General features: G+C 41.1%; 1 protein-coding gene, 1 long non-coding RNA gene and 1 pseudogene across 4 annotated transcripts in view; all 3 read right to left on the reverse strand.

Annotated features, from left to right (window-relative positions):
• ITPR2 (inositol 1,4,5-trisphosphate receptor type 2) overlaps nucleotides 1-27963 on the reverse strand; it is an 838078-nt gene that overhangs the window by 473763 nt on the left and 336352 nt on the right. The gene's annotated exons all lie outside the window — the stretch shown is intronic.
• Nucleotides 135-3208, reverse strand: LOC102735396 (large ribosomal subunit protein uL24 pseudogene; annotated as a pseudogene). Its single transcript, XR_014145614.1, has 2 exons — nucleotides 1852-3208; nucleotides 135-492 (listed from the first exon to the last, which is right to left on the reverse strand). The product of XR_014145614.1 is annotated as a large ribosomal subunit protein uL24 pseudogene (transcript).
• Nucleotides 3894-24649, reverse strand: LOC145721750 (uncharacterized). Of its 2 annotated transcripts, XR_014145615.1 has the most exons (5): nucleotides 23543-24649; nucleotides 10778-10841; nucleotides 9984-10033; nucleotides 4968-5072; nucleotides 3894-4502 (listed from the first exon to the last, which is right to left on the reverse strand). It is a non-coding gene; the product is annotated as an uncharacterized LOC145721750 (long non-coding RNA). The 2 variants fall into 2 exon arrangements; XR_014145616.1 differs by lacking the exon at nucleotides 4968-5072 and having other exon boundaries at nucleotides 23543-24647.

The following is a 27963-nucleotide window of genomic DNA, read 5'->3' on the forward strand; positions in this document are numbered from 1 at the left end:
GGATGGGTTAGTCTGGTGATGGGTATTAAAGAGGACATGTTCTGCATGGAGCACTGGGTGTTATACGCAAAGAATGAATCATGGAACACTACATCAAAAACTAATGATGTAATGTATGGTGATTAACATAACATAATAAAAAAAAGATAAATGATAGACATCGTGACGTACCACCCATAAATACTTCACTATAAACATTTAGAGAGGATGCTTTTCTACATGATCATAATACCATTACCACACCCTAATATAATTAACAATAATTCCCTAAGACCTAGATTCCATTCTAATTTTTCCAATTGTCCCCAATATGTAACTGACCAAATCTTAATATTTTAGAAGATGGTAACTTTGCCGAGGCAATCTTAGCTGGCATTCAGGAAAGGCCACAATCTTTTTTGGTGTACAAATACTTTCTTGATGCCCATGTCTTATCTTACATATCTCTCCCATGATGTTGCCCTTACTGGCATTTTGATCTCCAACAAGGATCTGAAACAGAGGAGAACACAAATAATTTGCAGAACTTTTTGTGGATAATCAAGGAATTATCATTTTTAGCCTAAATCTATTATTAGTGAAAAATCATTATATATTAAGTTAAAAATACTTCTTTATTGTTGTATGTTTCAGTCTGCCAGTGATGACCTACTAGAGGGTTATGAAATAAGTTTACTGGATCTGGACCAGTATCTTTTTTAAAAACTAATAAAATAGAATAGAAACTTTCAAAGCACATCCCACATAGTAAAGCATTTTGTGACCTTTTGTTTCAGTTCTCTGTATATAAATATATGTGTTGTGAGTTGCAATAGAAATATATCCTTTATGATAGGTTGTGCTCAAGAATTTTGAAAGCCACATATCATAGACAATCCAAAGGGGCCTTGTATCTTAGAGGGCTAGCCCCTTTTCCAAAATCTATGGAGAATGCTTGGATCCAGGACTCAGTCTTTCCTTTTTCCCTGTACCTCTGGTTGACATGAAATTTCCTGATTCAAATATCTGGACAGTGGGGATGGTCAGCAGTGCACTCACCAACTGGCTGGGCTTCCCCTTAGAGGGCTCAGAATACTGTGGAATCAGATGGTGTGACCACAGGGAGAACGTAAGGGATATAGACAGGAATCAGGACATAGAGGAGGGAAGGGAAGGGGACACAGGTATGAACCCTTAGGCCAACAATCCTATTTATAAATCAGCATGCATGAGAGCAAAGATGAGAACAAGTCAAACCACTCTTGCAGTACAAACCAGCGAACAATGTGCAGACACTTCAGGTGGTGGTTGAGAGCCCGGGCCCTAGGACCTGACCCTCTGAGATCTAATCCCTGTTCTCTTCTTACTAGTTGTATGCCTTTGGGAAAATGAACCTCTCTGACTCATTTTTGTCACCTATAAACTGGGAGGAAAAAGAGTTATCATCTCATAGGGTTGTCATGAGGATTAAATGAGTCCGTACATGTACCAAGTCGGTACATAGCTTGTGGCAAATAAGAGAGTCAATGAAGCCACCACATTTTTCAAGGGTTTGTGGAGTTGAAAGCGAAAGTAGAGAGCAATAAGGAGATGACTAGATAAAGCAAAATACAATGCCTTTCAAATATAATCACAATATTTTCATTAGATGGATAGGATCCAATATCAAGACAGTCCTGCAACTGCTTATACCATTTTATTCTCTGTTAAATCTGTCAGTTGCTCATCATACTGACTTGGCTAAAGTTACATTCATTGAAATCATGAAATGCAGAGATAATGAGAAATTAATATTGAATTGAGAAATCAAATATTGATTGTCTATTAGTGTATGTATCTAATCAAAACTGCCTATATTTTTAAATTGCCTACCTTTGGCAACATTCATCCTTCATGCTGGGTATCGTCTTCTCCACATGGACACCGGCTCTCTAGGGCAGGAAGGGCTCGGGCAAGCAGAGCAAGGAGAGCATAGGAAGGAGTGTGGACTGCACGGTGGGAAGGCAGCTATCTGTTGAGGATGTGTTGGTGCCAGGGGACATGTGGTTTCCAATGATGGGCCCCAGATTCTAGCCAAAGTTACTGGGCGAATGAAAAGAGTGGATGTGTGTTATCGAAGCCATGTGTTACCAGCAAGCACACAAGTCCTAGAGGGGAATGTTGTAAAATCACAGCCTGTGGGTTAGCAGTTATCCACCGCCTCCCCCATTAAGGATAACTTTGCCTTTCCACCTTATCTAAAGGAGAGTTAACAGGTAGATGACAATGTATTGTCACAGCTCAGCAAACATGGTTTTCCCTACCTCCCAAAGTGTGAAAGAATAGAGACAAAGCATACTCTTAATCCCCTTTCTTTTTCTTCTCCATCCCATTAATCAAATCACTACATCTATAAATGTGATTGAAAAACAATGTTGATCATACTTTATTTCTAATGGGTTACAGACCATAACACTGCCACTTCCTATTTTTTTTTTAAGGAGGCTCCACACCCAGGGTAGAGCCCAACACAGGGCTTGAACTCATGACCCTGAGATCAAGACCTGAGCTGAGATCAAGAGTCGGACACCTAATTGACTGAGCCACCCAGGCGCCCCTCTGGTATGTATTAATTACAAACAAATGTCCTTGGTTTAAATAGTATTTTAAAGGTAAACCATTTCTAGGATTCTTAAGGACATTACTCAATTTATCTTTTATTTTATAAATTAGATGATGGTATTCCTATTTCATTCTTACTTTTTACTTTTTTTTTCATTTTAACAGTTTTTATTTAAAGTCACATATAAGATTACTTTATTCCTGCATTTTCTCAATTGCTTCTTCCTTTAATTTGCCCTTTTCCTTTCCTACTTGGTGAGATTTGGCTTTATGTTCAGGAGCTTTTGCAGTCTTTGTCCAGTTACAGTCTAGTGCTAACCACCTTGCTAGGATGAATGCCCACGTGGACAGGTGTGCTACTCGCCTTCTCTCGCTGTACTTGTTCAATGTAGATGACATTTCTTCCTGTAAACCTGGACAACTTCGCCAATTTGCTGACCTTTGTGGTGTCCTTGCACAACCTGTATTCATCATCCTTTCGGATGGGCATGGATCAAATGTTCTAGTTCTGTCTCAGCTCTTTGGAAAGAGGGGAAGACATAGTCTTCCCGCAAATGTGGGGAAGTGCATTGAAATGCCTTTTACAGTTCTTGCTATGGTCAGAAATCACAAAGGGATTGAACTTCATTTTGGCTGCTAGCACTTCCTTAATTTTTACTTTATTTCTTTTTTTTTTATTATTTATTTATTTGACAGAGAGAGAGACACAGCGAGAGAGGGAACACAAGCAGGGGGAGTGGGAGAGGGAGAAGCAGGCTTCCCGCGGAGCAGGGAGCCCGATGCGGGGCTCAATCCCAGGACCCTGGGACCATGACCTGAGCTGAAGGCAGACGCCTAACGACTGAGCCACCCAAGAGCCCCAATTTACTTTTTTCCTAAGATTTATTTTTATTTTAGAGACAGAAAGAGAGTGCACATGTGCATGAGCAGGAGGAGGGGCAGAGGGAGAGGAGGAGGGAAAGAATCTCAAGCAGACCCCCTGCAGAGCGCAGAGCTCTATGCGGGCCAGGATCTCACAACCCTGAGACCATGACCCCAAGCCCATGACCTGAGCCAAAATCAAGAGTTGGATGCTCAACCAATTGAGCCACCCAGGCCCCCCTTTAATTTTTACTTTTAAATGCAAGTATAAGCTCCCAGCCTTTGGGAGGATTGGATGCATGTAGATTAGGCTCTTGACCTTTTTGACTCTCCTTTCCTGAGATCATTGCTCAAATGGAGCCCCCTCTGACAACCTTTTACCGTCCCTACCCCCACAGGGTCAATCCCATAGCATCCTAACAAATCCGGAGTCCAGAGGAAAGGAAAACGGGGAGTGCATTTCTCAGGTATGCATGACTATTTATATAGAGTACGCCTCCATTATTTATGGTTTGAAAGAAACCAGCTGCAATGTGAAATCCTTCTGTATAATAAACACTGTTAATAACCAACTCCTAGAAATGACTAACTTGTGGAAAGAAGAACAGTTAAGCCAATTAAATACCACCTTTATGACAAATAATAAAGGTTGCTTCCCTAAAGAAAACATCCACATTTCAAGTAGTTTAATAGGATAGAATTTTAAAAGAACACTTTTTGAACAGATAATGGGAGAGAAAAAACGTCTAGTAGACAAGAGCGTTCTCTAGGGGTATAACATTCAGTTGATCATAAGCTGAATACATTTCATTTACTTTTCACAGGGTTCTTTCACAGGATTGCTAGATCAGTAAGACTGCTTTCCTTTCTCAAATTACAGCAATAATGCCAAGCTTTAGTGTCCTATTGCATGCTATACATTTTTGTTGCTAAATTACATAAGAAATGTTGATATTTTTCTTACTCTCCTGTGCATCATCTTGGGCCTCTTCTCTCTTTCTCAGCCTCATGCCTTTTCTTGCTAGAAGCCCTGGTTTATATAAAAACTGCCAGCTCGCTGCCTAATTTTACAAAGGAGAAAACAAAAAACTTAATTAGAAATAAAATAACAAACTCTAAATGGCTTTCCTTCTTTAACATAAAAAGACGTAGGCTAATCACTTCATTTCTCTTGAATTTTCTATCTTTTTACAAAAGAGTGTTTTTCTGTACCTCCTCTTCTCATTTCACAGGAAATGTCTCCACACAAAGATTATATTTTCTATCAGTTGGTCTGCCTTGATTGGGTTCAACCCAGGTGGGTGGCTTTTTCTTTTTTTTTTTTTGCAGAAGTTCAAATTGAGTACTGGCTTCTCTCACACAGAAACCACAAGTCTCAGTTTCTCCTAAGTTGAGGCAAAATGATTCTCCCCATCTTATCAGTGTTTTTCTGACAAACTTAGTATTTCGTGATCTTTCTGTTTCATAAACTTGACCATGATAGTTATCATGAACCCACTGAATTGGCCAAAGCCTACCGGTATTACCTGTATGTGTCACGACGTAATTTCTGCCAAGAGGCTACTGTGTTCAGGGATATCTTGAACAGATGAATGGAACCTTTTATTTGTAACAGGTGTTCCTCTCTGTTACTAGTGGAAACAGTTTTAAGACCCATGTGAGTTTCCATGCTTGGCCCAGATTCATCCCAACAGTGTCATCCACTGGTGAGCCCCAAATGCCTGATCCTAGAATCTTTCCCAATTCAGTGGGAATAATATGATTAGGGTGCCTGCTCCAAAATACCTCCTGCAGCAACCTTCCAAAATCTCTCTGGAGAAGGCATTTGGAGAAATTGTAAGACACTAGCGTGGGAGAGCTCCTTAACCCGAGACCAGACGTGACAACCTCAGTTCAGATCCTGGTTTTGCCACTTATAACTGTGTGACTTTGGACACGTTACTTAACCTCTCTGTGCCTCAGTTTCTTCATGGACTAGTTATTCACTGTCCTTTTGCCCCATACTGAGCCCCATGGCGACTGACACTTCAAGTCTATATCACCGAGACTCCCTTGATGTCAGGCTTCTAGTTGTTTCAGTCAAAGGGAAATTGGAAAGTGGGAGGAGGTATTAGAGTATTTGTTCCTCCAATACCTCACTAACCCCCGAGCTGTTCTCTTCACCTGCCACCCCCACCTCCACACCCTGGGGCTCTGGCCACATCCTTCCATGACTGCAGATGGTTTCTTAGAGCAGCTCTTCCGAGAATAGCTCTTCAGGCTCTGGTTACACCATTTCCTTGCTTGTCCTTTCAGCCTGTGAGTGGGAACAGCTTCCAACTGCAGCTAGTTTGCTGGGTGCCTCAATATCCCTGATTGAGGGGCGCCTGGGTGGCTCAGATGGTTAAGCGTCTGCCTTCGGCTCGGGTCATGAACCCAGGGTCCTGGGATCGAGTCCCGCATCGGGCTCCCTGCTCCTTGGGAGCCTGCTTCTCCCTCTGCCTCTCTCTCTCTCTCTCTATCTGTCTCTCATGAATGAATAGATAGAATCTTTAAAAAAAAAAAAAGAAAATATCCCTGATTGATTCCCTTAAATCTGCCTACACATCTGCAAATAGTTTCTTCTTTAACTTCTCTTCAGAATTCCATCTGTGCATGCCTCCTCTTTCTTGCTGGAGCCTTGACTAACACATCTTATAGGACTGTTCTAAGGATTAAATAAATTACTACATATAAAGGACTTAGAACAGCACAGGGAGCAGATTCAAGGCTATATATCAGCTGTTGTTACCACTAAGGCCACCTTGTCTTCCTTTCTTGTCAGTCCTGGGAGACACACCACTCAGGTTGCCAAAACAGGTGGGAGTCCTTGCTCTAGAAAGCCTCAGGCATCTGGAGGTCCTTCACCAACTTCCCTCCAAGAGGACATTAGCACGGGCCTGGGTGGGAAAGCTAGAACGAAACTGGCTCAGGTACAGATGGGAAAATCAACAGGCAGGGGCAGGGGAGGAGCCCGAGGAGCATCAGAGGGTCTGAACACGTAAACTCAGTAATTCTGGCAAGACCTGGGCTCCAGCAATTGAAAGAAGAGTCTTTGTTTGAGAGGCTACTTCGAGGGTAGGGGCAGGGAGCGGAGGAGGATCAAATGTCTAAGACAAACTTCATGTACCGCACAATTTGGCCAAGGGCCAACTGTTTTCCAAGTTTCTGAAGACCAGGTGGAGTTAAGTGTTTGGGACTAACAGGATCTTATCTAAAAGCATGCCAGCTGGCAGAGATCATGCTCACATATTTATACCGGTGAAATCTAGTTCAGGCAGGAACTGAGATCATTCTTTATTAACAGGACTACCTAGAGGATTAAGAAGCTGTTTACGGCAGGGGATGACATACAGGCATTCAGGACAGCCTGACAAGATTCAAAATGAGCTCTGCCGCATTCTAATTGTACAGCACCAGGCAAAGTCACTCAGGCTCGCTAAGCTGCAAATTTTTAGTCTGTAAAACTGTTAGTAACAGATCCTACCCTGAAAGTCGTTAGGAGAACTAAATCAGGAAATTTCGATGCAGTGTTTTACATAGCACCTGACACATATTCAGTGCTCAAAAATGTTTGCCCTGGGGCGCCTGGGTGGCTCAGTCGTTAAGCGTCTGCCTTCGGCTCAGGTCATGGTCCCAGGGTCCTGGGATCGAGCCCCGCATCGTGCTCCCTGCTCAGCGGGAAGCCTGCTTCTCCCTCTCCCACTCCCGCTGCTTGTGTTCCCTCTCTCGCTGTCTCTCTCTCTCTGTCAAATAAATAAAATCTTTTAAAAAAAAAAAAGTTTGCCCTTCTAACTGTCATCGTCCGGGTGATCCCCATCATGGTTCTTAGCGGGCAGCTGGTAAAAATCTTGCAGGCACAAGTTCATGAAAGAGTAACCGAGCTTATAAGGTATCATAAAAGATATGGAATTATACTATAAGATGGTATTAAATCAACCAGTTTACTTTTTCTCCTTTTGTCACAATAACAGATGCACAAAATCCAGACCCAGGAAAATTGCACTTGTTAGCTAAACCTCCTGATGTATCTGCTCTTTAGAATAGTGATTTAAAAGTCAGGTTCTAGAATCAGACCAATCTGAGTTCAAATCCCAGCTCTGGGATTAAGAGCTGTTGAGACCTTAAGAGCTTAAGAGCTGTTTGACCTTTGGGTAACTTACTTTACCTCATTAAGCTTCAATTTTCTCATCTATAAAATGGAAGAAGTGATAGTTCCTACCTCCTAGAATAGTTATGAATATTGAGATGATGCATGCAAACCTCTCATTAGTTTACTTCCAACAGAAGAAAGTTGTGAGAGTTCAAATGGTAAGTAAAGCAGAAGACATCCCTAAGAACATTTGGGAGATCTTACAATAAAAAAATTATGCCATATCGGGGATTGACTAGAAAGAGTCATGAAGGTGATTTTTGGGCGTGATGAAAATGTTAAATTCTTGTCTTGGGTGGTAGTTGAATGCGTGTATAGAATTGCCAAACTCATTGAATTGAATACTTAAGATTTGTTCATTTTATTGTATGAAAATTATACTTCAATAAAACAAAAAGAATAGTTATGAATTCTGCTCTGCACCTAAGATTTTATCCCATCCAACTCTTTATGTGAAGCTGGGAAAATATCACTGACAACATCCATTTAGAGAAGAGGTGAGGGGGATGCTGTTGCCCACACTGTGCACAATCAAAGGCTCTCTGTCATCACAAGTACTACTACTGCTCAAAGTTCATTTACTAGAAACGAGTATGGCAGTAGAAGACCCTTGAGTATTGTTCATTAGATCCATCAGAGTATGAATCCATGAGAGTATGAGAGGCTTACCTGCACTGATCTTATTTAGGGCTTATATCTATTAATCTATTACTAACTAGATAAATGGCTAGGGCAGAGTCACACCTGTTACTCAACAGGTGTTTGTACATTTTGCAAAAGGTTTATTAACAGTGGCTGTAGTCTTGCTATTACAGGAGTGAGGCATGCATACCCGATGAAAGAAAGTATGAACGCATGGATGAATGAATGAACAAACAAGTATTTATTAAGTGACTATCATGCATCATCTTGATTATTTAATGTAATTTAAAAAAATTTTTTAGAGGTTTATTTGAGAGAGAGTGTGCATGCACACACACACACAAGCAGGGGTGGGTGGTAGAGCAGGGGGAGGAAAGGGAGAGAGAAACTCTAGCATATTCCCTGCTGAGTGCAGAGCCAAGGGCCACCCCTCCACCCCCCAAACCTTGATCCCATGACCCTGAGATCATGACCCAAGCCAAAACCAAGAGTCTCAAGAGTCCGACGCCCAACCGACTCAGCCACCCAGACGCCCCTAAGGTAATTTAAATCTTATTAAAAACTTGTTAAATGGAGTTATTATTCCCACTTTACAAATGAGAAAAGCCAGGCTTAGAAGGCGAAGTGATTAGCCTAGGTGGGGTTCCACAGTCAGATCATAGCAGAGATGAAAACCATATAAGCTGATTATATCCTAAATAATTTCCATTTGTTACAGTAATATTTTTTCTTAGGAGCTCCTATGTATTTTATTAGATCTTGTATGCATCATTTAGCATGCATCAAAATATTTAGTCTTTCTTTCAGATGCCATTCCAGCTACCTCTCTTTAGGGAATTGATCAGTAGAAAGCTATGAGGTAGGATACACTTACGAAGTATTAGTCAATGTTTTCCCCTAAAATTTTCTACTACTTCTTCATTCTTACCCTCCTTCAAACAGCAGATATGTTATTCTGAGTTCTGTTACCCCCAGGTAGACTAGGTTAACAGAAAGCAGAGGAAAAAAATGAACTTCTTTTTGCATTTAAGTCTTCAAAGTTCAGGCCCCAAGGGGAATGGGAAATAAGGAAGGCATACATAAGATGTAGAAGTTTACTTGGTAATTTAGAGAACGAGTTCCCACCCAAGACTACACAAAGATTTCCCAGGTGTGGGGGAAGGAGATGTGTTAGAAAGAAGTCAGAACATAGATGCTAATGTAGCCTCTGAGCAGGGGCTGTCCCTTCTTCTTCTCCCCATTCAAGAGTCAGATAGGAAGAGGGGATTACCGAAGCTCCAGATGGGTTTGTGGATTCTCAGATCAAAGGGAAAGAGCAAGAATGGCCTCAAAGAGAAATGACTGTGGGGTGTGGCCAACAGATAGATATGAGGGGGTAGTCCCTGTGGGAGCCACAGTGACAGGAGGTATTATGTTTCCGGGTTGGCTGTCACAGTGGATTCCAGCATGGACTGATAACGGCCAGAGACCAGACTCAAACCCTACATCCCCCATGCCCCGCCTCTTGTCACTTGGAACATGCTTCCGAAATTAGAGGCAACTCTGGGAAGCGTGGGAGGAAATCACCAATTTAGCCCAATTTAGCAGAGATCAATTTTTGCTGCATTGGAGGAATGAGGGCTCAAAACAGAAATTAGGTTATAAAAAGATAAACGTAGATTTCTTGTACAGTGAAGTTTGTGGACTGGCATTTTGCTACAGTTGTGTTATAGATGTGATAGAGTCATACCTCAGATCGGATGGAGAAGGGAATAGTACTTGGAGCTTGCAAATAGAAATCTAGGGGGAAAAAGAAATTCCTTTAAGACAAATGTTCCTTTCAACTTGGCCCGTGTTTAATGTTAACATGTTTACTGAGGTCATCCTATTTGTATAGTGTCAAGTTTATTTTTCCTTGAAACATCCTGGACCTTATTCTTCATAAGTTATGTGACCTTCTGCTCACACCCTTTGGAGTCTCTGATCACACTAAGCTTTTGTCCTGGAACTTGTTTATTTTGAAGCAGAAGTTTTTAAGGTGAGAGTCACTTATTGGTTGAATTCTTTGCAAAAATCCTCCTGTCCAACATGAACTAGAATATTCTTTTCAGTGCGCTACACTCTGTGGAAGAGATTTGCACTTACTTATGCAACCTCTAGTTTCCCATACATCACCTGTCCGGGGATAACCCAGGGATGACCATCCAGATAAGGCAAAAACAAATTGGGGGAGGGGAGGTGACCACCAAGATGATTTCCTTGAAAAAAAAATTGTTATTTGAACCTCTGGAGACTCAATAGCTCAACCCGAGAGCTGGATGGGTGGGAGGCAAAGGGGTAATGGAGGTAAAGAAACCTGTTACAAGGCTAGTTCAATGGTCTAGGAAATAAGTAATGGTGTTTTGGACTAAGATGGTAATGTTGAGACATACTTGATTTAAGAATATACTATATTTGGAAAGTAAGAACCAATAGGACTTGGATATAGGATATGAGATGCAGAAAAAGGTAAGGTTTGATTCCTGTGCAAGCCTGGATACATACCTGGAATTTCCCATGGCTGGACAAAATATTCCTGAGGGTAAGTTTAAAAACTGGAACTGACCAACTAGAAACCAAACAGGAAAAAAAAAAAAAAAAGGAATTGTGAATGAATATCTTTTTAACTTAGTGAAAATTGAACCTGTCATGGAATCAACAACAATAAAAACCTTGGGGTGCCTGGCTGGCTCAGTGGGTAGAACATGCAACTCTTGATCTCGGGATCACAGGTTCAAGCCCCACTTTGGGCATAGATATGATTTACTTAAAAAAAAAAAGGCAATAAAAACCTCAGTCTAATCAAGCTATTTAACCCACCGATAAAGATCTGCATAAAGTTGCATCTTATTCAAAAGCTACATGCAAAACCAAGGTCCCCAAATTAATGCTGAAAAGCCAATTGGTTTTCCTACTCCATGAGGAGCCTTCAAAATGCAGTCACCTGACTACTATAAGCGAGGTCCCCCTGCTGGTAATTAGGAAAATTACCTTTGGGCAAATGCATGCTGCATGATAGGTGTTAATTTTGCCCTCAACAAAATATCTGAGGTAGGCCAAGTATCTTCTCTTTTTTCTTTTTTTTTAAGATTTTATTTATTTATCTGAGAGAGAGACTGAGACAGAGAGAGCATGAGAGGGGGGAGGGTCAGAGGGAGAAGCAGACCCCCCGCTGAGCAAGGAGCCCGATGTGGGACTCGACCCCGGGACTCCAGGATCAGGACCTGAGCCAAAGGCAGTCGCTTAACCAACTGAGCCACCCAGGCGCCCAGGCCAAGTATCTTCTTTCATGCTATATCCCTCCTTTCTCTTGATGTCTGACTCACTTCCACCAACACCAACTATCACCAGCACCCAGAGTTCCCACACAACATCCCATCTACAGTCTGTATCCTAACATCTAATTTTCCTAGGACTCATGAAAACCCTCTTTTGTGTCCCACTTGTTAACACAACTTATCTTTGTGACCTGACAATGGGAAGCAAAGGGCCAGGTGTTTGAAAGTCTCTCAGTGTAATGATTTTAAGTTAAATACAGACTTTTTTTTCTCAGTAAGAGAAAATAAGTAAAAATTTCAGATAGAACTAGCCATGAGAAAGGCACACAGAGCAGAAGAATGTGGTTGAAGATAGGAAAATATAAAGATTTCTCATCATGCCAGGCTATCCTGGCAAGCATCGTGCCCATAATACTCCTTAATGAGGCTTTCCCACTCCCACACCCCTCCTTCACCTGCTCCCCCTCAGGGAGAATTGGTGGTTGCCCTGATCTCCTGATCCAAGAAAACAATGCATGGTGAGTGGGCCAGATAGCCAGGGCCCAAGAGAAAATATGGCAGCCTTGCTTTTTCAGGAGAGTGCAAAAGAAAGCTTGCAAGCCCCAAGTCAGGCTTTCACTACAAACAACAGAGGAGAGGTCAAAGGTTATTTCCTACCACAGTCACCAGGGAGACAGTCGCCAAAATACTTATCAAGCTCTGCTTTTGTGCCCAGAGCTCAAGCGGATAGAACACAGAGAAGTGCAGGTGTTGACAAGCAGCAGGAACCAAATTACAAGGTGCGTATAAAGGGAGCTCTGGTGCAGGAAGCCAGCACTGGGGTTTGGCTTCTGAAGGAGATAAAAATGGTCTTAATGCCCCTATTGAAAGTGCTAAGCTTTATTTAACTATTATTCCTAAGACAACTCCCAACACTTTGAGTGCTACAGCCATTCCTGTTCCACCAAGATGGAAAATATTCTTTTTTTTAAAATCAGAACTTTCTTTTTTTTTTTTTTTTTAAGATTTTATTTATCTGACCGAGAGAGAGACACAGCGAGAGAGGGAACACAAGCAGGGGGAGTGGGAGAGGGAGAAGCAGGCTTCCCGCGGAGCAGGGAGCCTGATGTGGGGCTCAATCCCAGGACCCTGGGATCATGACCTGAGCCGAAGGCAGACGTTTAATGACTGAGCCACCCAGGCGCCCCAGAACTTTATTTTCAAAGCAGTTTTAGGTTCACAGCAAAATTGGGAGGAAGGTACAGATTTCCCATACACTCCCTGCCCCCACACGCGCATAGGGTCCCCAATTACAACATTCCCCACCAGAATGATGCATTTGTTACATTGGTGAACCAACACTGACATGTCACCATCACCCAAAGTCCCTAGTTTACATTAGGGTTCACTCTTAATGTTGTACCTTCTATGTGTTTGGACAAATGTATAATGACATGTGTTCATCATTATAATATCATAGTTTTTTTTCACTGTCCTAAAAAATATTCTTTTTTTAAAAGATTATTTACTTATTTGAGAGAGTGCGTTGACCTGCCTGTGAGCAGGGGGAGGAACAGAGGGGGAAGGGCAGAGGGACAGGCAGAGAGAATCTCAAGCAGACTCCCCACTGAGCACAGAGCCTGGCCCGGCCTGGGTCTCTATTTCAGGACCCTGAGATCATGACCAGAGCTGAAACCAAGAGTCAGACACTCAACCCACTGAGCCACCCAAGCGCCCTAAAAATAATCTTTACATAAGGAATTTATTTTTAAAATAAGACTGTTTTTTTTAACATGGAAATATACCAAAATTTGATTCCTTAGTTCCAAACTAAAAATTTTCTTCACTTCCTTTTCCCACTCTTGTCTAAGAGTTACATATGTCAGACAAATGTACCAATGTTTCACTGATTCAGCAGGCTTTCTCGATATAACATATTTAAAACTTCTTTGAAAGGTCAAAAAGGGTCAAATGATCATAGTATTTTCATCATTCTTTTTTTTTTTTTTAAGATTTTATTTATTTATTTGAGACAGAGAGCATGAGAGGGAGGAGGGTCAGAGGGAGAAGCAGACTCCCTGCCGAGCAGGGAGCCCGATGCGGGACTCGATCCCGGGACTCCAGGATCATGACCTGAGCCGAAGGCAGTCGCTTAACCAACTGAGCCACCCAGGCGCCCCTATTTTCATCATTCTTTGTTCCCTTTCCCATCCTGCCCTCCCCCACCCTCCATATCTCTTTTATGTTAGGGACATGATTTCTAGCATACCATTTTATATGCTCTGTTGTGACAGGTATTACAATTTTGACTGAAAAGCTCAATGTGGAACCAGTAAATGGACATAGAGATGGTTTAGGTAGCAGTTTCTACCACTCCTCTCCAGGCCCTCATTCAACTCTAATAATGGAATTGTCTCTTTTTGTCTGTCCCCCACCAGGGGACTGTGAACTGTCCCTACAGATGGAACAGATGGGATTATTTTGCTCACTATTGTATTCCTAGCACTTAGAACAATGCCAGACCACAGTGGGAACTCATTAATGGAACAAGCTGCTATTTGAGATTTTTTTTTTTAAGTACAGTTGACACACACTGTTACATTAGTTTCAGGTGTACAACATAGTGATTGGACAAGTTTATAGTTACGCTGTGGTCACCACAAGTGTAGCTACCCTCTGTCCTGATACATTGTTATTACAATATCATTGGCTATATTCTTTATGCTGTGCCTCTTATTCCTATGACTTTTTCATTCCACACCTGGAAGCCTGTCTCTCCCACTCCCCTTCACCCATTTTGCTGTTTGTGAGATTTATGCACACACATTCTGAACTGCTTGGCTGTCTCTCTTTGACCAGCATTCTAAATTGCCTGATCAGGACCTGGGGTGGGGGCGGGAGGGGAGGCGGTGGTGCCATCATTGGCCGTGAGCTACTCGCCCTCTAGTAAGGAGCACACTCAGCTACTGCTTTCCCAGAGATGAAGGAAGTTTCTATTAGCAGCCTTCAGTGAATCAAAGACATGAAACATTTTTATGCCAGAAGAAATCTTGATCTACATTGACTACAAAAAGCAGCAGCTGAGTATAGGACTTCCTTCTTTTCATTGGTTTGGTGGAACTCTTACTACAGCAGGTTTCATTGTGTTCCCTGGAGGAAGAAACAGGGATATAGTCATCTGTCTTTCTCAGGCACATGATGTTTACCATCTTGCTATTGGCTTTAAGGGTAGTTTATTCACATGAATTTCCTAAGTGAACTATGTTCTAGATATGTTCTCAGAAAACATTGCCCTGTTTCTGACCACAGGGCAACTAATCAAGTCGAAAGAAAAAATAAAAGAAGGCAGAGAGGAATGTTTTCTCTGGGTGTCCGCATAGCACACTTGGCTACATCCATCAGTGGGAATTTACACCTTCCTTCCTATCCAGTATCAGCTATGAACAGCTATTCCCAGAGTAGATCCTGCACTTAAATCAATATAACTTGTTCATTAACATTAAGTTATTATGAGGAATTTCATCCAAGTCTCTTTTAAAACTCACATTTCACATTTCAAAGTCAGCGGTGCAGATCTTAAGTATAGTGAAACCTCAAAGTTGGTGAGTATCATGTTCTATGTGCCATAGATGTCACAGAGGTGGAACTACAGTCTCATTTACTTTGTAATAAATTCTCATTTACTCATTCTTGCTAAGCTTGGTCCAAATTGTGGGGCAGTTTAGTCACTGGGATCCTTGTGCTAAAAAAGCAATGCTGCTGACAAAAACTAATTGCATCAACTTGGAATTTTGTAAGACTATACCATATCCAGACTATTCCATATGGCAGATTAGATGCTCTAAATGACTCTCCCAATAAGACAAATAAAGGATAAAAATATCTTTTTAAACTCCTGAGATAGCAGGAAAGTAAGAAATATTCAGACCTTCAAACCAAGTAAAAGCGCTCTCTGACAGGAAGTAATGGCCTGACTCTCACCGGGACTTCCAGCCTGAACTCTTTTGGCCACTGTGATCCAAAACAACAAAAAAATGCAAAAAACAAAAAACCAAACTTAAGCTAAAATTTTTATTCAAAGTAGTGATATTGTCCCTTAGATGTCTGGCAAAAGAAAATAAAATCCAGGCCTCAAAATTTTGCATAGATAAAGATCCAAGAAAATGGAATAACTGTGTTGAATCACATAAAACACAAGGAAGCAAGGCACCATGAATAAGAGATGGCAGGAACAACAGGGAGAAAATGACCCCGAAAGCCTTCTGATGTTGCGGCTATTAGACACAGAATATGAAATAATTATATCTAATATGTTTAAAGGAATAAAAGTGAAAATTCAAAATATGAATAAAGAACATGAGACACTTGGGGCGCCTGGGTGGCTCAGTCGTTAGGCGTCTGCCTTCAGCTCGGGTCATGGTCCCAGGGTCCTGGGATCGAGCCCCCTATCAGGCTCCCTTCTCGGTGGGAAGCCTGCTTCTCCCTCTCCCGCTCCCCCTGCTTGTGTTCCCGTTCGCTGTGTCTCTTTCTGTCAAATAAATAAAATCTTTAAAAAAAAAAAAAGAACATGAGACACTAGAGATGAATGAAAAGATTTTTAAAGGAAGCAAATAGATTTCTAGAAGTCAAAAACTGAATCGATAAAAATATCAGTGGACAATGGAGTAATCGCAGGTTAGCTATACCTGAAGAGACAAGTTGAGAACTGGAAGAAAGATACAAAGAAATTCAGAATATATCCCAGAGATGCAAAATTTGAAATAGAAATGTGAAAGACATAGGATGTAAAGAGGTCTAATTATCATTCCAGGATGAGGTAATAGAATGGGTAAGAAATAGTATTTGTCAGGATAATAACTGGGAATTTCCCAGAATTGTGAAAAGACACAGATCTAGGAAAACCAAACTGAACCAAACTAAAAAGGCAAAATGAGAGAGAGAGAGAAAAAAAAATCTATACCTAGTTAGAGCTGCAAACACTGAAAGATAAAAAGACTCCAAAAGCATGCAGAGAGAAGGCACATTACCCACAATGGAATAATAATCATGCACGATGAGGGCGCCTGGGTGGCTCAGTTGGTTAAGCGACTGCCTTCGGCTCAGGTCATGATCCTGGAGTCCCGGGATCGAGTCCTGCATCGGGCTCCCTGCTCGGCGGGGAGCCTGCTTCTCCCTCTGACCCTCCCCCCTCTCATGTGCTCTCTCATTCTCTCTCTCTCAAATAAATAAATAAAATCTTTAAAAAATAATAATAATAATAATCATGCACGATGAAATAACAATTAGGCCAACACCTGACTTTTCAACTGCAATGATGGAAGCCAGAAGATAGTGGAATAATATCTTCAATCAGCTGTGTTAAAACAGCTGTCAATCTGTTAGTCTGTATCCTTTAAGAACTAGGGGGGAACAGGAATAATTTCCAGACAATAAAAACTGAAAGTTCTTACTACCAAAAGAACTCATGGAAGGAATTTCCAAGGAAGGACTTAAGGCAAAGAAATGGTGCTCAAGGATGTCAGGAATATGTGGGCAAAAGAAAGCAACAGTGATTGTTCGTAATAATTGATTACATTGGTTGTAATATAATAAAAATTGATGGGAATAAGTGGCCTCAAACACTATTATAGTAACTTATAAATCGTGATGGGTGGTCAGAATTAAAACATTCTAAGGGCTTAGCATTTTTTTTAAGTAAAAATATTGAACTCTATAACTCTATAAACTCTGACAACTATTCACATGAGAATAGCAAAAATTTAAAAAAAGAATATATTACTTTTAAGTTAGTACATATAAAAAATCTGATAGGAAGAGGAAAGGAAAACTTGATGAATTTGAAAGGCAACAATAGTGAGGAGGGGAGACAAAAAAGGTAGCACAAAGAGAAAAGACATAATAAGATTTATTTCTATAATCCTAATATTTCAATAATCATAATAAAAGAAAATGTGTTAAATTCTCCCATAAAAAAAGGCAAATGTCAGACTGGATTTTTAAAAATCCAGGTGTTCAGGGGTGCCTGGCTGATTCGGTCGGTAGAACATGCAACTCTTGATCTCAGGGTCATGAGTTCAAACCCCACATTGGGCGTGGAGCCTACCTTAAAAAAATAAAAGTAAAAATAAAGATCCAGCTGCTTAAAGCTAGTACTCCTAAAACATAAGAACACAGAAAGATTGAAAATCAATGGAAACCAAACTGATAATCTATGAAACAAATCATTCACTGTTTTGTCTCTGAATTTTCTAGTTTTGGAATTAGGCAAAAAAGGAATGACCCCCATTGTCACCGTAAATAAGCAGTTACGAGGCAACATTGCGTGAGGAGTGCTCAGGGAAGAAAACGAAGCAAACTCTAACATATATAAGTTCAAAACTTCATGAATTTTCTAGCCATAGATTTTGTATTGGCATGGTTTTTAGATCTTGCTTATAAAATGTTCTTTTCTTTTGGAAGAGTCCCGTAAAGTCGAGATTTTGAAACTATGGGATCATTCCTCTATTACTTACTTCTTCAATCATCTCATTCACCAAAAGGAATACAGAATCTTAAACTCTGGCAAAGCCTGCCTTACTTAAATTCTAATTGCTACCACTTGTTGCAAGGAATAGAGGAAAACCCCCAAAGTTCCTACATATAGAAATGGATAGTAGCTTTGTAAGTGACTCAATCACATATTCTCAAGCTATCCAATAATCCGGTTTAGGATTTCCTTATATAACTTTTTTTTTTAATTTTATTTATTTATTTGAGAGGGAGAATGAGATAGAGAGAGAGAGCATGAGAGGGGGGAGGGTCAGAGGGAGAAGCAGACTCCCCACTGAGCAGGGAGCCCGATGTGGGACTCGATCCCAGGACTCCAGGATCATGACCTGAGCCGAAGGCAGTCGCTTAACCAACTGAGCCACCCAGGCGCCCCTGGGTTTAGGATTTCTTTAAGAGTATTATATTATATTATTCATATTATGAAAGGGAATTTGAAGTGTTCCGTCTCTTCAACCCTCTCAAGTCACTGAAGTGCTTCCCTCTTTTTTTTTAAATATTTTATTTATTTATTTGAGAGAGAGAATGAGATAGAGCATGAGAGGGGGGAGGGTCAGAGGGAGAAGCAGACTCCCTGCTTAGCAGGAAGCCCAATGTGGGACTCGATCCCAGGACTCCAGGATCATGACCTGAGCCAAAGGCAGTCGCTTAACCAACTGAGCCACCCAGGCACCCTGAAGTGCTTCCCTCTTGAGAGCCAAGTAAGCAAGAGAAGTTACTTCTGTTAATGCCCTTAAGATTGCCACGGGGGAGAACAATTCAGTTTAGTAATGTTCATGACACCTATAACTACAAAATCAGAAAATGCAAGTGCCAAAAGGGACCAGAGGGAGCTTTGAGTCTGACCCTCCCTCACTTAACAACTGCAAATCTGAGACCCAGATAAAAATGATTTTCCCAAGGTTTCCCAGCTCATTAATTGCATACGGGACAAGAATCCAGGTCTAACTCCCTCCAATTCAAAGAACTTCCTATTTATTCTACCACTTTCCCTTTATCATTCTGTGGTTAAAACTTCATTTTTTAAAATGTTAATTCCAGTTAGTTAACATACAGTGTTATATTAGTTTCCGATGTATAATACAGTGATTTGACACTTGCATACATCACCTGGTGCTCATCACAAATGCGCTCCTTCATCCCCATCACCTATTTCCCCCATCCTCCACCCACCTCCTCTCTGGTCACCAGCAGTTTGTTCTCTATAGTTCAGAGTCTGTTTCTTGATTTGCCTCCCTCCCTCTCTCTTTCCCTTTGCTCATCTGTTTTGTTTCTTAAATTCCACATATGAGTGAAATCATATGGTATTTGTCTTTCTCTGACTGACGCATTCTATAAATTAAAACTTAAAATGCCTAATAAGAAGAGTACAAACTGTGGACTGGAGGGAGCTTTCTGTTTTCAGGACTCATCAGAATGAGGGGAGTTCAAAGATAGAATCTCAGAACCAGCAGACGTGGGGAAAGGGCGGGGGTGGCTAATTTTCCAAAGGCAGCTTCAAACATGTTGCTAGTACTTTATTACATTTTTTCCCTAGTAATCATTTTATTGAAATGTTCTTTTTATATTTAGACAAGATTAAACCCTTTGTTAGTGGCTACGTTTACTCTCCTCATGTGAATGTTGGAGAAATTAAAGAGGGTATAAGATAAATAGCTAAAAAGCCTAAAGGATGGGAAGTGTTTCTTTATAGGAGACAAATGAGGTGGGGATGTCTACCTGAAAGAGACAGCTAGGTGATGATTTAATGCAGAAAAAAAATACATTAAGGGTGCCTGGGTGGCTCAGTCATTAAGCGTCTGCCTTCCGTTCAGGTCGTGATCCCGGGGTCCTGGGATGGAGTCCCGCATTGGGGTCCCTGCTCCGCAGGAGGCCTGCTTCTCCCTCTCCCACTCCCCCTGCTTGTGTTCCCTCTCTCGCTGTCTCTGTCTGTCAAAAAAAATATATAAAACTGTAAAAAAAAAGAAAAAATACATTAAGAGATATTGTAAGGGAAGATTACCTCATTGAAAAGCAAAATGTTAATCTTTAATAAAGGTAGCTTCATATTTGGGATTCTGTATTATTATATTGCCACTAAAAATAATAATAAACTATATATTTGATAAATTCTATAGGTATGTGATTAGCTTTGTAAGAAACTGTAGGTATATTTTCAAATTGCTGTGCCATTTTGCAACTTCATTAGCAATGTAGGAGAGTTTCAGGTTTTCTGCATCATTGCCAGCACTTGGTATTGTTAACTTAAACTTTTTTAATCATTCTAATAAGTATGTGCTTTTTATATCATATTCAAGAATTCTTTGCCTAATCCAAGGTCATAAAATTTTTCCCTAAGTTTTCTTCTAGAAGTTTTATAGCTTGAACTCTTATATTTAGCTGTAACCTTGATTTTTCCATCTGAAATTTAGTGCATGAGACCAAAGAATGGGCTTCGAAATCCTTTGGGGAAAAAAAATGGAAAGCATTGGCAATAGTTGTTAAGGTGAGTAACATATAAATATATATATTTGCAATTTACAAATAAAATCAATAATCATTTCAATATTTCTTAACATTCTCTGTGTAATACAGATCTTCCTCGACTTCTAAGGGAGCTATGTCCTGATAAACCCACTGTAAATTGAAAATATCGTAAGTCAAAAATGCACTTAATACACTTAGCCTGCCGCACATCATAGCTTAGCCCAGCCCACCTTAAATGTGCTCAGAACCCTTACATTAGCCTACAGTTGGGCAAAATCACCTAACACAAAGCCCATTTTATAATAAAGTGCTGAATATCTCATGTAATGTATTGAATACTGTACTGAAATGGTTGTATGGGTACAGAGTGTTTGTGTAAGAGAACCAGTTGTTTAACCTCCTGATCCTATGGCTCACTGGGTGCCGTGACGGCTGCTGTCTGGCATCGTAAGAGAGGATCACACTGCACATCCCTAGACTGGAAAAAGATCCAAATTCAAAGTATGGTTTCTACTAAATGCGTATTGTTTTCACACCATCGTAAAGTCGAACCATTGTAAGTCAGACCATCGTTAAGTTGGGGGCCATCTGTATACACAACCATGAATTGTGGGCAGAGAAGATGGTCAAGAAGTAGTAGACCCACTGACTTCTTTTTTCTTTTTTCTGTATTTATTGAGAGAGAGAGGGAACATGCAAGCAGGGGAAGGGGCAGAGGAAGAGGAAGAGAATCTCAAGCAAACTCTGCACCAAGCATGGAGCCTGACTTGGGGCTTGATCTCACAACCCTGAGACCATGACCTGAGCCAAAACCAAGAGTCAACTGACTGAGCCATCCAGGTGCCCCCCTCCACTGACTTCTTTCTAATGCATTCCCATTTATTTAAAGAGATGACACATGAGAATTTGAATAATGAAAATGTTTTAAAAGCAGCACACATTTCATTGAGAAGCATAAGGTATAGACCAGCTGTTCTCAACAGAGAAAGAGCCATAGTTTACTGTGGCTGGGGAGACTCTTCAAATTATATATGTCCCCACACCCATGTGCTGAGATTTTGGTAAAAACCCTTTCTTTACCCATTGAGAATAGATGCATTTTGAGCCACTGTTACAAAAGGGCATATTTTATCTCTCGGATAAGTTGTTATGGAGAAAAGTTGTGAACTACCACTATAAAAAGTGCTTTGGGAGTAGTCTACTGAGGATTCATGGATGGGTTGAAACCGGATCTTGAAGAAAGCTTGGGTTTGGATAGACAGAGAAGGTGAAGATCATTTCAGGTATGATACTTGGTAAAGGGGCAGGAAAATAACAAAGAGATGTTCACTTTCCCCTGGAGCACAAGTTGATGAAGGGAGATAGGTCTGAAAGAATAGATTATGGTTAAATTGTGGAATATAAACTCCATAAAATAAGGGTTTTGCCTACCTTATTTACTTCTGTATACCCAGCATCTAGAGCAGTGCCTTGCACATTATAGGTCCTCATGTATGTTGAATTAATGGGGTCTTGACTGTCAAATTAAACATTTAGGACATTATCTTCCAGCATCTAGACAGTGGGCAATAACTGATGATAGTAATGGAGATGTGAGCCCAGAGTTCCAGCAAGAGATCGGCATGAAGCTATCGGAAGCTAGGGAATAGGGAGAAGGCAAAAGTCAAGAACCAGCCTTCCGGAAACATTCAGAGGGTGAGGAGAAAGAAAATCCAGAAAGATAAAGAAGCATTATTAGATAATAAATACAACACACATAAAATACCACTTCATAATTTACAAACTCTCTCTTATTCATGATAACACATAAGACAGGCACGGCTTCTCCCATTTTACATAGAACTTCAGAAATAAAATAATAATAAAAACATTAACAACACAGAGGTAAGGGGGGTAGGAGGGATAGGGTGGCTGGGTGATGGACATTGGGGAGGGTATGTGCTATGGTGAGGGCTGTGAATTGTGTAAGACTGATGAATCACAGACCTGTATCCCTGAAACAAATTAATACATTATATGTTAATTAAAAAAATATTAATCATCAAAAAAATAAAAATAAAAATATATAAATAGTGAGAAAAAAAACAACATAGAGGTAAGAAAAGATCCAAGCCAATCACAGAAACTAAAATTAATATTAAGAATAACAGGTTAGTGGAGTGCACCTGGGTGGCACAGTCAGTTGAGTGTCCAACTCTTGGTTTCAGCTCAGGCCATGATCTCAGGGTGGTGGGATTGAGCCCCACGTCAGGCTCTGCACTCACTGGGCAGTCTGCTTGAGATTTCTCTCCCTCTGCCCCTCCCCCCACTCATCTCTCTTTCTCTCCCTCTCTAAAATAAATAAATCTTTTTTAAAAAATATTTTATTTATTTATTTGACAGAGAGATAGAGAGAGCCAGAGAGCACAAGTGGAGGGAATGGCAGAGGGAGAGGGAGAAGCAGGCTCCCCACTGAGCAAGGAACCCAATGTGGGGCTCGATCCCAGGCCCCTGGGATCATGACCTGAGCCAAAGGCAGACTCTTAACCATCTGAGCCACCCAGGTGCCCCCAAAATAAATAAAATAAATCTTAAAGAAAAAAAAGAATAACAGGTTAGGGGCGCTGGCTGGCTCAGTCGGTAGAGCATGTGACTCTCAATCTCGGGGTCATGATTTCAAGCCCCACGTTAGGTACAGAGCTTACTTGAAAAAAAAAAAATCAACTGTATTTAACCAAAAAAAAAAAAAAAAGAAGAATGGGTTAATCAGTCTGGGTTCAATCAGGAAACAAAACACACACAATTTGAACAAGGGAGGTTTTATATAAAGAATTATTAGACTAGAATAGGAGAGTAACTTTAAAAGATATAAAGGGAACTCTAGAGTGTATCTAGGCTGTTGGAGAGTTCCCAAGGAAGGGAAAACTTGGAGGACAGCCCACTCCCCAAGGGTGGGGTTTAGACCTCGTTAAGGAAAGTATGGTTGCCACCCATTGGGTGGCAGGGAAGTTTGCTGGGTTACCTGAGTCAAAGCTGGTCCATAGTCACCAGGCTGCAGGCAACACCCTCCAGGGCACAGATGAGCCAAGGCTGGTTGGATGGTGCACAGAGAGAGTCCAGGAACCACTGCTGACAGGAGGTCTGGAACAATCCAGCGTCCGTGTAAGAAGAGTTGTGGTCAAGTGGTCACCACTGGGCCTGGGCCTGGCTGCAAGGTCACCAGGGGACGGTGTGTAGGTGGTGCAGTGTCTCTGGATATCCCCCTCCACAAAACACTGATGCACCTTTCAGCGGAAGTTAACAAAGCAGAACACAGCACACTGACGCCACAAACCTCCTTCTTCCTGAAATGTCTCTCCGATACCATCTGCTGGCGTAGTGCTCACCATAATGAAGAAATGCTATAAGGAGCAATCCATTGGGGCGCCTGGGTGGCACAGCTGGTTAAGCCTCCGACTCTTGATTTTTGGTTCAGGTCATGATTTCAGGGTAGTGAGATCAAGTCCCAAGTTGGCTCCATGCTGGGGGTGGAGCCTGCTTAAGATTCTCTCTCCCTCTCCCTCTGCCCCTCCCCCCTCCCTGGGCTTGCATGCATGCATTCTCTCTCTCTCTCAAAAAAAATCAATCCATTCTCACAGAGTAGACACAGGAGCTGAAAAGAAATAAATTGATAACTGTCACCATGGATTATTCAACATTTTCAAGAGTGCTTGAATATGACTTAGCTGTTCGGAGCTGGACTGGGGTGCTGAGAGAGGACTGAGAGGGAGTGGGAGTGGGGAGGAGAAGGGTAGGTAGCTGAAGGTTGACATAGCAACCCTGGAGGAGAGGGAGAGATTTTATGTCCCAGCATTTTCATATAAAAATCCCAGAAAACAGGAAAAGACTCTGGTAAACCAAGCCTGGCTCTCCTACTCAAACCTGGCCTTTCCCAGTGGCAAGAGGCACTGAGTATCATGATTGACCAGGCCTGTGTCATTTGCTCACCCCTTTGGCCAGAGAGATGAGTCACTGTAATTGGCAGCTACATCAGATCATCAAAAGGTAGGAGAGGGAAATTTTTCCCAAAGGGAGGGTTATGACTAAAAGTGGGACAGGGATGCTGGTGTCTAATACATGGACAGATGAAAATGCAATAAGGAAGGGCTTTTTGTTGTTGTTGTTGTTTACTGTATTATTACATTAATTCATTCTTTTAAGAGTTCCATCTTAATCTCTAGGTCTAGCTGGGTGGAGATCACTACAGGAAGCAGTACAAAGCAGATGCTACATCAGAATGCATCAGTAGTCTCCCTCTCTTACTCCTTTGACAGTTACCACAGAGCAGTCATGTTTTGAGATAGTAGAATTTTTTTTTTTTTTTTTTAAGATTTATTTATTTACTGGGGCCCCTGGGTGGCTCAGTCGTTAAGTGTCTGCCTTCGGCTCAGGTCATTAACCCAGGGTCCTGGGATGGAGCCCCGCATCAGGCTCCCTGCTCAGCAGGAAGCCTGCTTCTCCCTCTCACACTCCCCCTGCCTGTGTTCCCTCTCTCGCTATGTCTCTCTCTGTCAAATAAATAAATAAAATCTTTAAAAAAAAATGAAAAATCAACTTTAAAAATATATATATATTTATTTATTTACTTCAGAGAGAGAGCGCGCGCATGAGAGCAAGCATGGGGAGGCAGGGCAGAGGGAGAGGGAGAGAGAGAATCTTAAGCAGACTCCCCACCAACCATGGAGCCTGACACGGGTCTCAATCTCCTGACCTGAGCCGAAATCAGGAATCAGACACCCAACTGACTGAGCCATCCAGGTGCCCCCAGAATTTTTATTTTAATTCTCCATTAATTGATGTGAACGATATATAAAAACAAAAGGATTCTAAACCTTAAATATCGCTCTGTAGATAAAATCTATTTCCCCCTTCCCAAGAAGTACTGATTGGTTGAGCTCAAATGTTGCTTCTTTTGTTATCAAACAGTTTGAGGTTCAGTACAGTGATATCCAGTTACCTAAATGGAGTTAACTATACCGAAGCAATGGATACTAGTAAGAAATAAATGGAAGGCAATGCCTGTTCCCATTTGTTCCTCGGTTGGATCAGAAGAGTTTAAGTGATACCGCATCTTGTGCTGGTTCTGACATCTGTGTCCATGAATATGCTGACTGACTGCTCACCCCTCATGTGAGGAGATCCGAGTTCTCCGTGGCATTCCAGGTGCAGCTGCTATTATTGGAAAATTATTCTACTATCCAATTTCTCCATATGCCTTCCAAGGAAAATTAAGTCAGTTTTAGGTGAGCGTCCAAGTAGCTCTTACCTATCTGTTCAGCATTTTGTCCTTATAGATACTCAAAGTAAATAGGGCTAAAATTTTCCAACTTGACCCCTGTAATAGTTTATATGTATGTGTCTCAGAGCACTAACTAAGAAAACTAAAGTATTTTTAAAGGCTGATAAATAACAATCGACTATGAGGAAACCAGTCTGAGAAGAAAAATAATTCAATATTCTAATTTAATAGAATATAGCATTTTTAGACACAAGCCTTAATTGTCAGTCATATTAAATAGTTGCTAGGTTTTGGTAAACCTTTTTTTGGTGAAATACTTAGCCAAGTATTTTAAGGAGTTTAATAATTATATTGTGATTTCTACTCAAAGTTTGTGTTTTTTGTAAGGACTTTATAAGCCTGAGATTGAGGGGTGCCTGGGTCGCTCAGTTAAGTGCCTGCCTTCGGCTCAGGTCATAATCTCCAGATCCTGGGATCGGCCTGGGTTGGGTTTCTGGCTCAGCAGGGAGTCTGCTTCTCTCTCTCTTTCTTTCTCTCTCCCTCTGCCCCTCCCCACCGCTCATTCTCTCCTTCTCTCAAATAAATAAATTCTTAAAAAAAAAAAAAAAAGAAGGGCGCCTGGGTGGCTCAGTCGTTGGGCACCTGCCTTCGGCTCAGGTCATGATCCCGGGGTCCTGGGGTCGAGTCCTGCATCGGGCTCCCTGCTCTGCGGGAGGCCTGCTTCTCCCTCTCCCACTCCCCCCGCTTGGGTTCCTGCTCTCGCTGTGTCTCTCTCTGTCAAGTGAATGGGTAGGATCTTTAAAAAAGAAAGGAAAAGAAAAGAAAAGAGTATTTGTTATTACGGTTTTTAAAAAAGAACTGGGTTTATGATTAAACTTGACAAGGACCAAAACAGAGATCTTTAATTCTTGATATCGATGTTCTGTCACCTCTGTGACAGCAAGCAATTTTAAAACCCCTTTCTATAGGCAACTTCATACTTTGTTTCATCTGTAATTGAACATTACACTTGTTCATAACATCAAACTGCCAAGATAGCTGGAATACAATTCTCCTATCAAGACCTTGTCAGTTTGGGATTGTATGCTAATGAAATCTTAATGATATTTTAGATTGTTACATACTTGTTTTAAGGAAGATCTTCTACAATGCATTTTCACAGAAATCACATAAACTACCTAATAAATACCGTTTGTGAAGACTAATGAAACAAAAATTTTTTCATTCTAACTAGCTTTCCAGGTATAAATTACCTATTATTAATGTAATTCTGCTAATGTAATTCAGTATGTATCCTCTTGTTAAATGTATAAAAATATCTTTTTTTTTTTTAAAGATTTTATTTATTTATTCATGAGAGAGAGAGAGAGGCAGAGCAAGAAGCAGGCTCCCAAGGAGCAGGGAGCCCGATGCGGGACTCGATCCCAGGACCCTGAGATCATGACCTGAGCCGAAGGCAGATGCTTAACCATCTGAGCCACCCAGGTGCCCAATGTATAAAAATATCTTAAAATAAAATAATTTCTCCCCGGGGTGGGGCGGGGGGCATGGGGAAGACCTTGCAAGGACTGCCCCCAGAAGATGAGGGAAGAGATTACCAAATCATGGTGCTAGTATCTGGAGATTTCTGTTGTCAGCAAACACAAACAGCCTCCATCATCTTTACCCTTCATGTGCTGGCCAGGAATGAAGTAAGGGGAGAAAGCTTGATTGCTTCTCCAAGTGGGTAAGTGTCCTCATTAAAAAGTACCAGAGCAGCTCTATGTGGTGCTCAGCCTATGGGTTTAGTTGAAAGAGCCACGGCAGGATTTAAAGAAGTAAAATCTTATACTGGGGAAAGAGTGAGGAACAGAAGAAGACCATCACAAAACGGGAGAAGTAGAGACATTTCACTGAGATCTTAAAGCAAAGCTTATTGCGGAAATTCACTGAATTGGAAAACAACCTCCCAAAATAAGTGAAATCTTGAGAACTAAATTTTTATTTTTCATACCATTTGATTATACACTCAGGGACCATGCATTGATTGAAAATAGTCCTTTCTCTTTCTCTCTTTCAAAAGGCAGCATCCTGTAAACATGCATGTCTTACAAGCATCGTATATGTCTGAATATTATGATGAAGGAGAGAAACTGGAGATTAGGCAACCAGGGTGTGGGGGTAAA

Source organism: Leptonychotes weddellii, chromosome 5 (assembly GCF_054177405.1).
Source record: "Leptonychotes weddellii isolate Sample4059 chromosome 5, ASM5417740v2, whole genome shotgun sequence".
In the NCBI taxonomy this organism is placed as follows: Eukaryota; Metazoa; Chordata; class Mammalia; order Carnivora; family Phocidae; genus Leptonychotes; species Leptonychotes weddellii.